The sequence below is a fragment of the Chlorocebus sabaeus genome, chromosome 17 (genome assembly GCF_047675955.1).
Source record: "Chlorocebus sabaeus isolate Y175 chromosome 17, mChlSab1.0.hap1, whole genome shotgun sequence".
Taxonomy (NCBI): Eukaryota; Metazoa; Chordata; class Mammalia; order Primates; family Cercopithecidae; genus Chlorocebus; species Chlorocebus sabaeus.
Genome location: NC_132920.1, coordinates 54,352,008 through 54,366,058, shown reverse-complemented (window position 1 = coordinate 54,366,058; position 14,051 = coordinate 54,352,008).

Below are 14,051 nucleotides of genomic sequence, written 5' to 3'. Positions count from 1 at the left end.
AAGCTCATAGAGGGCTATGGTGAGAAACGTAATACCTTCCGTTCAAAACTGGAAAGAAGCTTTCTGAGAAACTGTTCTGTGTTCTGTTAATTTATCTCACAGGGTTACATGTTTCCCTTCAAGAAGCCTTTCGCTAAGGCTGTTCTTGTGGAATTGGCAAAGGGATATTTGGAAGCCCATAGAGGGCTATGGTGAAAAAGGAAATATCTTCCACAGAAAACTGGAAAGAAGCTTTCTGAGACACTGCTCTGTATTATGTTAATTCATCTCACAGAGTTACATCTTTCCCTTCAAGAAACCTTTCGCTAAGGCTGTTCTTGTGGAATTGGCAAAGGGATATTTGGAAGCCCATAGAGGGCTATGGTGAAAAAGGAAATATCTTCTATTCAAAATTGGAAAGAAGCTTTCGGAGAAACTGCTCTGTGTTCTGTTAATTCATCTCACAGAGTTACATCTTTCCCTTCAAGAAGCCTTTCGCTAAGGCTGTTCTTGTGGAATTGGAAAAGGGATATTTGGAAGCCCATAGAGGGCTACGGTGAAAAAGGAAATATCTTCCGTTCAAAACTGGAAAGAAGCTTTCTGAGAAACTGCTCTGTGTTCTCTTAATTCATCTCACAGAGTTACATCTTCCCTTTAAGAAGCCTTTCGCTAAGGCTGTTCTTGTGGAATTGGAAAAGGGATATTTAGAAGCCCATAGAGGGCTACGGTGAAAAAGGAAATATCTTCCGTTCAAAAGTGGAAAGAAGCTTTCTGAGAAACTGCTCTGTGTTCTCTTAATTCATCTCAAAGAGTTACATCTTCCCTTTAAGAAGCCTTTCGCTAAGGCTGTTCTTCTGGAATTGGCAAAGGGATATTTGGAAACCCATAGAGGGCTATGGTGAAAAAGGAAATATCCTACGTTCAATTCTGGAAAGAAGCTTTCTGACAAACTGTTCTGTGCTCTGTTAATTCATCTCACAGAGTTACATCTTTCCCTTCAAGAAGCCTTTCGCTAACGCTGTTCTTGTGGAATTGGCAAAGGGATATTTGGAAGCCCATAGAGGGCTATGGTGAAAAAGGAAATATCTTCCGTTCAAAACTGGAAAGAAGCTTTCTGAGAAACTGCTGAGTGTTCTCTTAATTCATCTCACAGAGTTACATCTTCCCTTTAAGAAGCCTTCCGCTAAGGCTGTTCTTGGGGAATTGGAAAAGGGATATTTAGAAGCCCAAATAGGGCTACGGTGAAAAAGGAAATATCTTCCGTTCAAAACTTGAAAGAAGCTTTCTGAGAAACTGCTCTGGGTTCTCCTAATTCATCTCACAGAGTTACATCTTCCCTTTAAGAAGCCTTTCGCTAAGGCTGTTCTTGTGGAATTGGCAAAGGGATATTTTGAAGCCCATAGAGGGCTATGGTGAAAAAGGAAATATCTTCCATTGAAAACTGGAAAGAAGCTTTCTTAGAAACTGCTCTGTGTTCTGTTAATTCATCTCACAGAGTTACATCTTTCCCTTCAAGAAGCCTTTCGCGAAGGCTGTTCTTGTGTAATTGGCAAAGGGATATTTGGAAGCCCAGAGAGGGCTATGCTGAAAAAGGAAATATCTTCCGTTCAAAACTGGAAAGAAGCTTTCTGAGAAACTGCTCTGTGTTCTGTTAATTCATCTCACAGGGTTACATATTTCCCTTCAAGGAGCCTTTCGCTAAGGCTGTTCTTGTGGAATTGGCAAAGGGATATTTGGAAGCCCATAGAGGGCTATGGTGAAAAAGGAAATATCTTCCGTTCAAAACTGGAAACAAGCTATCTGGGACACTGCTCTGTGTTCTCTTAATTCATGTCACAGAGTTACATCTTTCCCTTCAAGAAGCCTTTCGCTAAGGCTGTTCTTTTGGAATTGGCAAAGGGATATTTGGAAGACCATAGAGGGCTATGGTGAAAAAGGAAATATCTTCCGATGAAAAATGGAAAGAAGCTTTCTGAGAAACTGCTCTGGGTTCTGTTAATTCATCTCACAGAGTTACATCTTTCCCTTCAAGAAGCCTTTCCCTAAGGCTGTTCTTGTGGAAATGGCAAAGTGATATTTGGGAGCCCATAGAGGGCTAGGGTGAAAAAGGAATTATCTCCCATTCAAAACTTTAAAGAAGCTCTCTGAGAAACTGCTCTGTGTTCTGTTAATTCATCTCACAGAGTTACATCTTTCCCTTCAAGGAGCCTTTCGCTAAGGCTGTTCTTGTGGAATTGGCAAAGGGATATTTGGGAGCCCATAGAGGGCTATGGTGAAAAAGGAAATATCTTCCATAGAAAACTGGAAAGAAGCTTTCTGAGAAACTGCTCTGTATTATGTTAATTCATCTCACAGAGTTACATCTTTCCCTTCAAGAAACCTTTCGCTAAGGCTGTTCTTGTGGAATTGGCAAAGGGATATTTTGAAGCCCATACAGGGCTATGGTGAAAAAGGAAATATCTTCTATTCAAAATTGGAAAGAAGCTTTCGGAGAAACTGCTCTGTGTTCTGTTAATTCATCTCACAGAGTTACATTTTTCCCTTCAAGAAGCCTTTCGCTAAGGCTGTTCTTGTGGAATTGGAAAAGGGATATTTGGAAGCCCATAGAGGGCTACGGTGAAAAAGGAAATATCTTCCGTTCAAAACTGGAAAGAAGCTTTCTGAGAAACTGCTGTGTGTTCTCTTAATTCATCTCACAGAGTTACATCTTCCCTTTAAGAAGCCTTTCGCTAAGGCTGTTCTTGTGGAATTGGAAAAGGGATATTTAGAAGCCCATAGAGGGCTACGGTGAAAAAGGAAATATCTTCCGTTCAAAACTGGAAAGAAGCTTTCTGAGAAATTGCTCTGGGTTCTCTTAATTCATCTCACAGAGTTACATCTTCCCTTTAAGAAGCCTTTCGCTAAGGCTGTTCTTCTGGAATTGGCAAAGGGATATTTGGAAGCCCATAGAAGGCTATGGTGAAAAAGGAAATATCCTCCGTTCAATTCTGGAAAGAAGCTTTCTGACAAACTGTTCTGTGCTCTGTTAATTCATCTCACAGAGTTACATCTTTCCCTTCAAGAAGCCTTTCGCTAAGGCTGTTCTTGTGGAATTTTCAAAGGGATATTTGGAAGCCCATAGAGGGCTACGGTGAAAAAGGAAATATCTTCCGTTCAAAACTGGAAAGAAGCTTTCTTAGAAACTGCTCTGTTTTCTGTTAATTCATCTCACAGAGTCACATCTTTCCCTTCAAGAAGCCTTTCGCTAAGGCTGTTCTTGTGGAATTGGCAAAGGGATATTTGGAAACACATTGAGGGCTATGGTGAAAAAGGAAATATCTTCCGCTCAAAACAGGAAAGAAGCTTTCTGAGAAACTGCTCTGTGTTCTGTTAATTCATCTCACAGAGTTACATCTTTACCTTCAAAAAGCCTTTCCCTAAGGCTGTTCTTGTGGAATTGGCAAAGGGATATTTGGAAGCCCATAGAGGGCTATGGTGAAAAAGGAAATATCTCCCGTTCAAAACTGGAAAGAAGCTCTCTGAGAAACTGCTCTGTGTTCTGTTAATTCATCTCACAGAGTTACATCTTTCCCGTCAAGAAGCCTTTCGATAAGGCTGTTCTTGTTTAATTGGCAAAGGGATATTTGGAAGCCCATAGAGGGCTATGGTGAAAAAGGAAATATCTTCCGTTCAAAACTGGAAAGAAGCTTTCTGAGAAACTGCTCTGTGTTCTGTTAATTTATCTCACAGAGTTACATCTTTCCCTTCATGAAGCCTTTCGCTAAGGCTGTTCTTGTGGAATTGGCAAAGGGATATTTGGGAGCCCATAGAGGGCTATGGTAAAAAAGGAAATATCTTCCATTGAAAACTGGAAAGAAGCTTTCTTAGAAACTGCTCTGTGTTCTGTTAATTCATCTCACAGAGTTACATCTTTCCCTTCAAGAAGCCTTTCGCTAAGGCTGTTCTTGTGGAATTGGCAAAGGGATATTTGGAAGCCCATAGAGGGCTATGGTGAAAAAGGAAATATCCTCCGTTCACAACGGGAAAGAAGCTTTCTGAGAAACTGCTTTGTGTTCTGTTAATTCATCTCACAGAGTTACATCTTTCCCTTCAAGAATCATTTCGCTAAGGCTGTTCTTGTGGAATTGGCAAGGGATATTTGGAAGCCCATAGAGGGCTATGGTGAAAAAGGGAATATCTTCCGATGAAAAATGGAAAGAAGCTTTCTGAGAAACTGCTCTGTGTTCTGTTAATTCAAGTCACAGAGTTACATCTTTCCCTTCAAGAAGCCTTTCGCTAAGGCTGTTCTTGTGGAATTGGCAAAGAGATATTTGGAAGCCCATAGAGGGCTATGGTGAAAAAGGAATTACCTCCCGTTCAAAACTGGAAAGAAGCTCTCGGAGAAACTGCTCTGTGTTCTGTTAATTCATCTCACAGAGTTACATCTTTCCCTTCAAGAGCCTTTCGCTAAGGCTGTTCTTGTGGAATTGGCAAAGGGATATTTGGAATCCCATAGAGGGCTTCGGTGAAAAAGGAAATATCTTCCGTTCAAAAGTGGAAAGAAGCTTTCTGACAAACTGTTCTGTGCTGTGTTAATACATCTCACAGAGTTACATCTTTCCCTTCATGAAGCCTTTCGCTAAGGCTGTTCTTGTGGAATTGGCAAAGGGATATTTGGAAGCCCATAGAGGGCTACGGTGAAAAAGGAAATATATTCCTTTCAAAACTGGAAAGAAGCTTTCTCAGAAACTGCTCTGTGTCTGTTAATTCATCTCACAGAGTTACATCTTTCCCTTCAAGAAGCCTTTCGCTAAGGCTGTTCTTGTGGAATTGGCAAAGGGATATTTGAAAGCCCATAGAGGGCTATGGTGAAAAAGGAAATAGCTTCCGTTCAAAACTGGAAAGAAGCTTTCTGAGAAACTGCTCTGTGTTCTGTTAATTCATCTCACAGAGTTACATCTTTCCCTTCCAGATGCCTTTTGCGAAGGCTGTTCTTGTGGAATTGGCAAAGTGATATTTGGAAGCCCATAGAGTGCTATGGTGAAAAAGGGAATATCTTCCGTTCAAAACTGAAAAGAAGCTTTCTGAGAAACTGCTCTGTGTTCTGTCAATTCATCTCACAGAGTTACATCTTTCCCTTCAAGAAGCCTTTCGCTAAGGCTGTTCTTGTGGAATTGGCAAAGGGATATTTGGAAGCCCATAGTGGGCTATGGTGAAAAAGGAAATATCTTCCACAGAAAACTGGAAAGAAGCTTTCTGAGACACTGCTCTGTATTATGTTAATTCATCTCACAGAGTTACATCTTTCCCTTCAGGAAACCTTTCGCTAAGGCTCTTCTTGTGGAATTGGCAAAGGGATATTTGGAAGCCCATAGAGGGCTATGGTGAAAAAGGAAATATCTTCTATTCAAAATTGGAAAGAAGCTTTCGGAGAAACTGCTCTGTGTTCTGTTAATTCATCTCACAGAGTTACATCTTTCCCTTCAAGAAGACTTTCGCTAAGGCTGTTCTTGTGGAATTGGAAAAGGGATATTTGGAAGCCCATAGAGGGCTACGGTGAAAAAGGAAATATCTTCCGTTCAAAACTGGAAAGAAGCTTTCTGAGAAACTGCTCTGTGTTCTCTTAATTCATCTCACAGAGTTACATCTTCCCTTTAAGAAGCCTTTCGCTAAGGCTGTTCTTGTGGAATTGGCAAAGGGATGTTTTGAAGCCCATAGAGGGCTACGGTGAAAAAGGAAATATATTCCTTTCAAAACTGGAAAGAAGCTTTCTCAGAAACTGCTCTGTGTTCTGTTAATTCATCTCACAGAGTTACATCTTTCCCTTCAAGAAACCTTTCGCTAAGGCTGTTCTTGTGGAATTGGCAAAGGGATATTTGGAAGCCCATACAGGGCTATGGTGAAAAATGAAATAGCTTCAGTTCAAAACTGGAAAGAAGCTTTCTGAGAAACTGCTTTGTGTTCTGTTAATTCATCTCACAGAGTTACATCTTTCCCTTCAAGATGCCTTTTGCGAAGGCTGTTCTTGTGGAATTGGCAAAGGGATATTTGGAAGCCCATAGAGTGCTATGGTGAAAAAGGAAATACCTTCCGTTCAAAACTGGAAAGAAGCTTTCTGAGAAACTGCTCTGTGTTCTGTTAATTCATCTCACAGAGTTACATCTTTCCCTTCAAGAAGCCTTTCGCTAAGGCTGTTCTAGTGGAATTGGCAAAGGGATATTTGGCGGCCATAGAGGGCTATGTTCAAAAAGGAAATATCTCCCGTTCTAAACTGGAAAGAAGCTCTCTGAGAAACTGCTCTGTGTTCTCTTAATTCATCTCACAGAGTTTCATCTTTCCCTTCAATAAGCCTTTCGCTAAGGCTGTTCTTGTTTAATTGGCAAAGGGATATTTGGAAGCCCATAGAGGGCTATGGTGAAAAAGGAAATATCTTCCGTTCAAAACTGGAAAGAAGCTTTCTGAGAAACTGCTCTGTGTTCTGTTAATTTATCTCACAGAGTTACATCTTTCCCTTCAAGAAGCCTTTCGCTAAGGCTGTTCTTGTGGAATTGGCAAAGGGATATTTGGGAGCCCTTAGAGGGCTATGGTAAAAAAGGAAATATCTTCCATTGAAAACTGGAAAGAAGCTTTCTTAGAAACTGCTCTGTGTTCTGTTAATTCATCTCACAGAGTTACATCTTTCCCTTCAAGAAGCCTTTCGCTAAGGCTGTTCTTGTGGAATTGGCAAAGGGATATTTGGAAGCCCATAGAGGGCTATGGTGAAAAAGGAAATATCTTCCGTTCACAACGGGAAAGAAGCTTTCTGAGAAACTGCTTTGTGTTCTGTTAATTCATCTCACAGAGTTACATCTTTCCCTTCAAGAATCATTTCGCTAAGGCTGTTCTTGTGGAATTCGGAAGGGATATCTGGAAGCCCATAGAGGGCTATGGTGAAAAAGGAAATATCTTCCGATGAAAAATGGAAAGAAGCTTTCTGAGAAACTGCTCTGTGTTCTGTTAATTCAAGTCACAGAGTTACATCTTTCCCTTCAAGAAGCCTTTCGCTAAGGCTGTTCTTGTGGAATTGGCAAAGAGATATTTGGAAGCCCATAGAGGGCTATGGTGAAAAAGGAATTACCTCCCGTTCAAAACTGGAAAGAAGCTCTCGGAGAAACTGCTCTGTGTTCTGTTAATTCATCTCACAGAGTTACATCTTTCCCTTCAAGAGCCTTGCGCTAAGGCTGTTCTTGTGGAATTGGCAAAGGGATATTTGGAAGCCCATAGAGGGCTTCGGTGAAAAAGGAAATATCTTCCGTTCAAAACTGGAAAGAAGCTTTCTGACAAACTGTTCTGTGCTGTGTTAATACATCTCACAGAGTTACATCTTTCCCTTCATGAAGCCTTTCGCTAAGGCTGTTCTTGTGGAATTGGCAAAGGGATATTTGGAAGCCCATAGAGGGCTACGGTGAAAAAGGAAATATATTCCTTTCAAAACTGGAAAGAAGCTTTCTCAGAAACTGCTCTGTGTTCTGTTAATTCATCTCACAGAGTTACATCTTTCTCTTCAAGAAGCCTTTCGCTAAGGCTGTTCTTGTGGAATTGGCAAAGGGATATTTGAAAGCCCATAGAGGGCTATGGTGAAAAAGGAAATAGCTTCCGTTCAAAACTGGAAAGAAGCTTTCTGAGAAACTGCTCTGTGTTCTGTTAATTCATCTCACAGAGTTACATCTTTCCCTTCCAGATGCCTTTTGCGAAGGCTGTTCTTGTGGAATTGGCAAAGTGATATTGGAAGCCCATAGAGTGCTATGGTGAAAAAGGGAATATCTTCCGTTCAAAACTGAAAAGAAGCTTTCTGAGAAACTCCTCTGTGTTCTGCCAATTCATCTCACAGAGTTACATCTTCCCCTTCAAGAAGCCTTTCGCTAAGGCTGTTCTTGTGGAATTGGCAAAGTGATATTTGGAAGCCCATAAAGGGCTATGGTGAGAAACGTAATACCTTCCGTTCAAAACTGGAAAGAAGCTTTCTGAGAAACTGCTCTGTGTTCTGTTAATTCATCTCACAGAGTTACATCTTTACCTTCAAGAAGCCTTTCGCTAAGGCTGTTCTTGTGGAATTGGCAAAGTGATATTTGGAAGCCCATAGAGTGCTATGGTAAAAAAGGAAATATCTTCCGTTCAAAACTGGAAAGAAGCTTTCTGAGAAACTGCTCTGTGTTCTGTTAATTCATCTCACAGAGTTACATCTTTCCCTTCAAGAAGCCTTTCGCTAAGGCTGTTCTTGTGGAATTGGCAAAGGGATATTTGGAAGCCCATAGAGGGCTATGGTGAAAAAGGAAATATCTTCCATTGAAAACTGGAAAGAAGCTTTCTGAGAAACTGCTCTGTGTTCTGTTAATTCATCTCACAGAGTTACATCTTTCCCTTCAAGAAGCCTTTCGCTAAGGCTGTTCTTGTGGAATTGGCAAAGGGATATTTGGAAGCCCATAGAGGGCTATGGTGAAAAAGGAAATATCTTCCGTTCACAACGGGAAAGAAGCTTTCTGAGAAACTGCTTTGTGTTCTGTTAATTCATCTCACAGAGTTACATCTTTCCCTTCAAGAATCATTTCCCTAAGGCTGTTCTTGTGGAATTGGCAAGGGATATTTGGAAGCCCATAGAGGGCTATGGTGAAAAAGGAAATATCTTCCGATGAAAAATGGAAAGAAGCTTTCTGAGAAACTGCTCTGTGTTCTGTTAATTCAAGTCACAGAGTTACATCTTTCCCTTCAAGAAGCCGTTCGCTATGGCTGTTCTTGTGGAATTGGCAAAGGGATATTTGGAAGCCCATAGAGGGCTATGGTGAAAAAGGAATTACCTCCCGTTTAAAAGGGGAAAGAAGCTCTCTGAGAAACTGCTCTGTGTTCTGTTAATTCATCTCACAGAGTCACATCTTTCCCTTCAATAAGCCTTTCGCTAAGGCTGTTCTTGTGGAATTGGCAAAGGGATATTTGGAAGCCCATAGAGGGCTTCGGTGAAAAAGGAAATATCTTCCGTTCAAAACTGGAAAGAAGCTTTCTGACAAACTGTTCTGTGCTCTGTTAATACATCTCACAGAGTTACATCTTTCCCTTCATGAAGGCTTTCGCTAAGGCTGTTCTTGTGGAATTGGTAAAGGGATATTTGGAAGCCCGTAGAGGGCTATGGTGAAAAAGGAAATATATTCCTTTCAAAACTGGAAAGAAGCTTTCTCAGAAACTGCTGTGTGTTCTGTTAATTCATCTCACAGAGTTACATCTTTCCCTTCAAGAAGCCTTTCGCTAAGGCTGTTCTTGTGGAATTGGCAAAGGGATATTTGGAAGCCCATAGAGGGCTATGGTGAAAAAGGAAATAACTTACGTTCAAAACTGGAAAGAAGCTTTCTGAGAATCTGCTCTGTGTTCTGTTAATTCATCTCACAGAATTACATCTTTCCCTTCAAGATGCCTTTTTCGAAGGCTGTTCTTGTGGAATTGGCAAAGTGATATTTGGAAGCCCATAGAGTGCTATGGTGAAAAAGGAAATATCTTCCGTTCAAAACTGGAAAGAAGCTTTCTGAGAAACTGCTCTGTGTTCTGTTAATTCATCTCACAGAGTTACATCTTTCCCTTCAAGAAGCCTTCGGCTAAGGCTGTTCTAGTGGAATTGGCAAAGGGATATTTGGCGGCCATAGAGGGCTATGTTGAAAAAGGAAATATCTCTCGTTCAAAACTGGAAAGAAGCTTTCTGAGAAACTGCTCTGTGTTCTGTTAATTCATCTCACAGAGTTACATCTTTCTCTTCAAGATGTCTTTTGCGAAGGCTGTTCTTGTGGAATTGGCAAAGGGATATTTGGAAGACCATAGAGGGCTATGGTGAAAAAGGAAATATCTTTCATTGAAAACTGGAAAGAAGCTTTCTGAGAAACTGCTCTGTATTATGTTAATTCATCTCACAGAGTTACATCTTTCCCTTCAAGAAGCCTTTCGCTATGGCTGTTCTTCTGCAATTGGCAAAGGGAAATTTGGAAGCCCTTAGAGGGCTATGGTGAAAAAGGAAATATCTTCTTTTCAAAATTGGAAAGAAGCTTTCTGAGAAACTGCTCTGTGTTCTGTTAATTCATCTCACAGAGTTACATCTTTCCCTTCAAGAAGCCCTTCGCTTAGGCTTTTCTTGTGGAATTGGAAAAGGGTTATTTGGAAGCCCAAAGAGGGCTACGGTGAAAAAGGAAATATCTTCCGTACAAAACTGGAAAGAAGCTTTCTGAGAAACTGCTCTGTGTTCTCTTAATTCATCTCACAGAGTTACATCTTCCCTTTAAGAAGCCTTTCGCTGAGGCTGTTCTTGTGGAATTTGAAAAGGGATATTTAGAAGCCCATAGAGGGCTACGGTGAAAAAGGAAATATCTTCCGTTCAAAACTGGAAAGAAGCTTTCTGAGAAACTGCTCTGTGTTCTCTTAATTCATCTCACAGAGTTACATCTTCCCTTTAAGAAGCCTTTCGCTAAGGCTGTTCTTCTGGAATTGGCAAAGGGATATTTGGAAGCCCATAGAGTTCTATGGTGAAAAAGGAAATATCCTCCGTTCAATTCTGGAAAGAAGCTTTCTGACAAACTGTTCTGTGCTCTGTTAGTTCATCTCACAGAGTTACATCTTTCCCTTCAAGAAGCCTTTCGCTAAGGCTTTTCTTGTGGAATTGGCAATGGAATATTTGGAAGCCCATAGAGGGCTATGGTGAAAAAGGAAATATCTCCCGTTGAAACCTGGAAAGAAGCTCTCTGAGAAACTGCTCTGTGTTCTGTGAATTCATCTCACAGAGTTACATCTTTCCCTTCAAGAAGCCTTTTGCTAAAGCTGTTCTTGTGGAATTGGCAAAGGGATATTTGGAAGCCCATAGAATGCTATGGTGAAAAAGGAAACATCTTCCGTTCACAACTGGAAAGAAGCTTTCTGTGAAACTGCTCTGTGTTCTGTTAATTCATCTCACAGCGTTACATCTTTCCCTTCAAGGAGCCTTTCGCTAAGGCTGTTCTTGTGGAATTGGCAAAGGGATATTTGGAAGCCCATAGAGGGCTATGGTGAAAAAGGAAATATCTTCCGTTCAAAACTGGAAAGAAGCTTTCTGAGAAACTACTCTGTGTTCTGTTAATTCATCTCACAGAGTTACATCTTTCCCTTCAAGAAGCCCTCGGCTAAGGCTGTTCTTGTGGAATTGGCAAAGTGATATTTTGAAGCCCTTAGAGGGCTATGGTGAGAAACGTAATATCTTCCGTTCAAAACTGGAAAGAAGCTTTCTGAGAAACTGCTCTGTGTTCTGTTAATTTATCTCACAGAGTTACATCTTTCCCTTCAAGAAGCCTTTCGCTAAGGCTGTTCTTGTGGAATTGGCAAAGGGATATTTCGAAGCACATAGAGGGCTTCGGTGAAAAAGGAAATATCTTCCGTTCAAAACTGGAAAGAAGCTTTCTGAAAAACTGTTCTGTGCTCTGTTAATACATCTCACAGAGTTACATCTTTCCCTTCATGAAGCCTTTCGCTAAGGCTGTTCTTGTGGAATTGGCAAAGGGATATTTGGAAGCCCATAGAGGGCTATGGTGAAAAAGGAAATATATTCCTTTCCAAACTGGAAAGAAGCTTTCTGAGAAACTTCTCTGTGTTCTGTTAATTCATCTCACAGAGTTACATCTTTCCCTTCAAGAAGCCTTTCGCTAAGGCTGTTCTTGTGGAATTGGCAAAGGGATATTTGGAAGCCCATAGAGGGCTATGGTGAAAAAGGAAACATGTTCCGTTCACAACGGGAAAGAAGCTTTCTGAGAAACTGCTTTGTGTTGTGTTAATTCATCTCACAGAGTTACATCTTTCCCTTCAAGAATCATTTCGCTAAGGCTGTTCTTGTGGAATTTTCAAGGGATATTTGGAAGCCCATAGAGGGCTATGGTGAAAAAGGAAATATCTTCCGATGAAAAATGGAAAGAAGCTTTCTGAGAAACTGCTCTGTGTTCTGTTAATTCAAGTCACAGAGTTACATCTTTCCCTTCAAGAAGCCTTTCGCTAAGGCTGTTCTTGTGGAATTGGCAAAGGGATATTTGAAAGCCCATAGAGGGCTATGGTGAAAAATGAAATAGCTTCCGTTCAAAACTGGAAAGAAGCTTTCTGAGAAACTGCTCTGTGTTCTGTTAATTCATCTCACAGAGTTACATCTTTCCCTTCCAGGTGCCTTTTGCGAAGGCTGTTCTTGTGGAATTGGCAAAGTGATATTTGGAAGCCCATAGAGTGCTATGGTGAAAAAGGGAATATCTTCCGTTCAAAACTGGAAAGAAGCTTTCTGAGAAACTGCTCTGTGTTCTGTCAATTCATCTCACAGAGTTACATCTTTCCCTTCAAGAAGCCTTTCGCTAAGGCTGTTCTTGTGGAATTGGCAAAGTGATATTTGGAAGCTCATAGAGGGCTATGGTGAGAAACGTAATACCTTCCGTTCAAAACTGGAAAGAAGCTTTCTGAGAAACTGTTCTGTGTTCTGTTAATTTATCTCACAGGGTTACATGTTTCCCTTCAAGAAGCCTTTCGCTAAGGCTGTTCTTGTGGAATTGGCAAAGGGATATTTGGAAGCCCATAGAGGGCTATGGTGAAAAAGGAAATATCTTCCACAGAAAACTGGAAAGAAGCTTTCTGAGACACTGCTCTGTATTATGTTAATTCATCTCACAGAGTTACATCTTTCCCTTCAAGAAACCTTTCGCTAAGGCTGTTCTTGTGGAATTGGCAAAGGGATATTTGGAAGCCCATAGAGGGCTATGGTGAAAAAGGAAATATCTTCTATTCAAAATTGGAAAGAAGCTTTCGGAGAAACTGCTCTGTGTTCTGTTAATTCATCTCACAGAGTTACATCTTTCCCTTCAAGAAGCCTTTCGCTAAGGCTGTTCTTGTGGAATTGGAAAAGGGATATTTGGAAGCCCATAGAGGGCTACGGTGAAAAAGGAAATATCTTCCGTTCAAAACTGGAAAGAAGCTTTCTGAGAAACTGCTCTGTGTTCTCTTAATTCATCTCACAGAGTTACATCTTCCCTTTAAGAAGCCTTTCGCTAAGGCTGTTCTTGTGGAATTGGAAAAGGGATATTTAGAAGCCCATAGAGGGCTACGGTGAAAAAGGAAATATCTTCCGTTCAAAAGTGGAAAGAAGCTTTCTGAGAAACTACTCTGGGTTCTCTTAATTCATCTCAAAGAGTTACATCTTCCCTTTAAGAAGCCTTTCGCTAAGGCTGTTCTTCTGGAATAGGCAAAGGGATATTTGGAAGCCCATAGAGGGCTATGGTGAAAAAGGAAATATCCTACGTTCAATTCTGGAAAGAAGCTTTCTGACAAACTGTTCTGTGCTCTGTTAATTCATCTCACAGAGTTACATCTTTCCCTTCAAGAAGCCTTTCGCTAACGCTGTTCTTGTGGAATTGGCAAAGGGATATTTTGAAGCCCATACAGGGCTATGGTGAAAAAGGAAATATCTTCCGTTCAAAACTGGAAAGAAGCTTTCTGAGAAACTGCTGAGTGTTCTCTTAATTCATCTCACAGAGTTACATCTTCCCTTTAAGAAGCCTTCCGCTAAGGCTGTTCTTGTGGAATTGGAAAAGGGATATTTAGAAGCCCAAATAGGGCTACGGTGAAAAAGGAAATATCTTCCGTTCAAAACTTGAAAGAAGCTTTCTGAGAAACTGCTCTGGGTTCTCCTAATTCATCTCACAGAGTTACATCTTCCCTTTAAGAAGCCTTTCGCTAAGGCTGTTCTTGTGGAATTGGCAAAGGGATATTTTGAAGCCCATAGAGGGCTATGGTGAAAAAGGAAATATCTTCCATTGAAAACTAGAAAGAAGCTTTGTTAGAAACTGCTCTGTGTTCTGTTAATTCATCTCACAGAGTTACATCTTTCCCTTCAAGAAGCCTTTCGCGAAGGCTGTTCTTGTGTAATTGGCAAAGGGATATTTGGAAGCCCAGAGAGGGCTATGCTGAAAAAGGAGATATCTTCCGTTCAAAACTGGAAAGAAGCTTTCTGAGAAACTGCTCTGTGTTCTGTTAATTCATCTCACAGGGTTACATATTTCCCTTCAAGGAGCCTTTCGCTAAGGTTG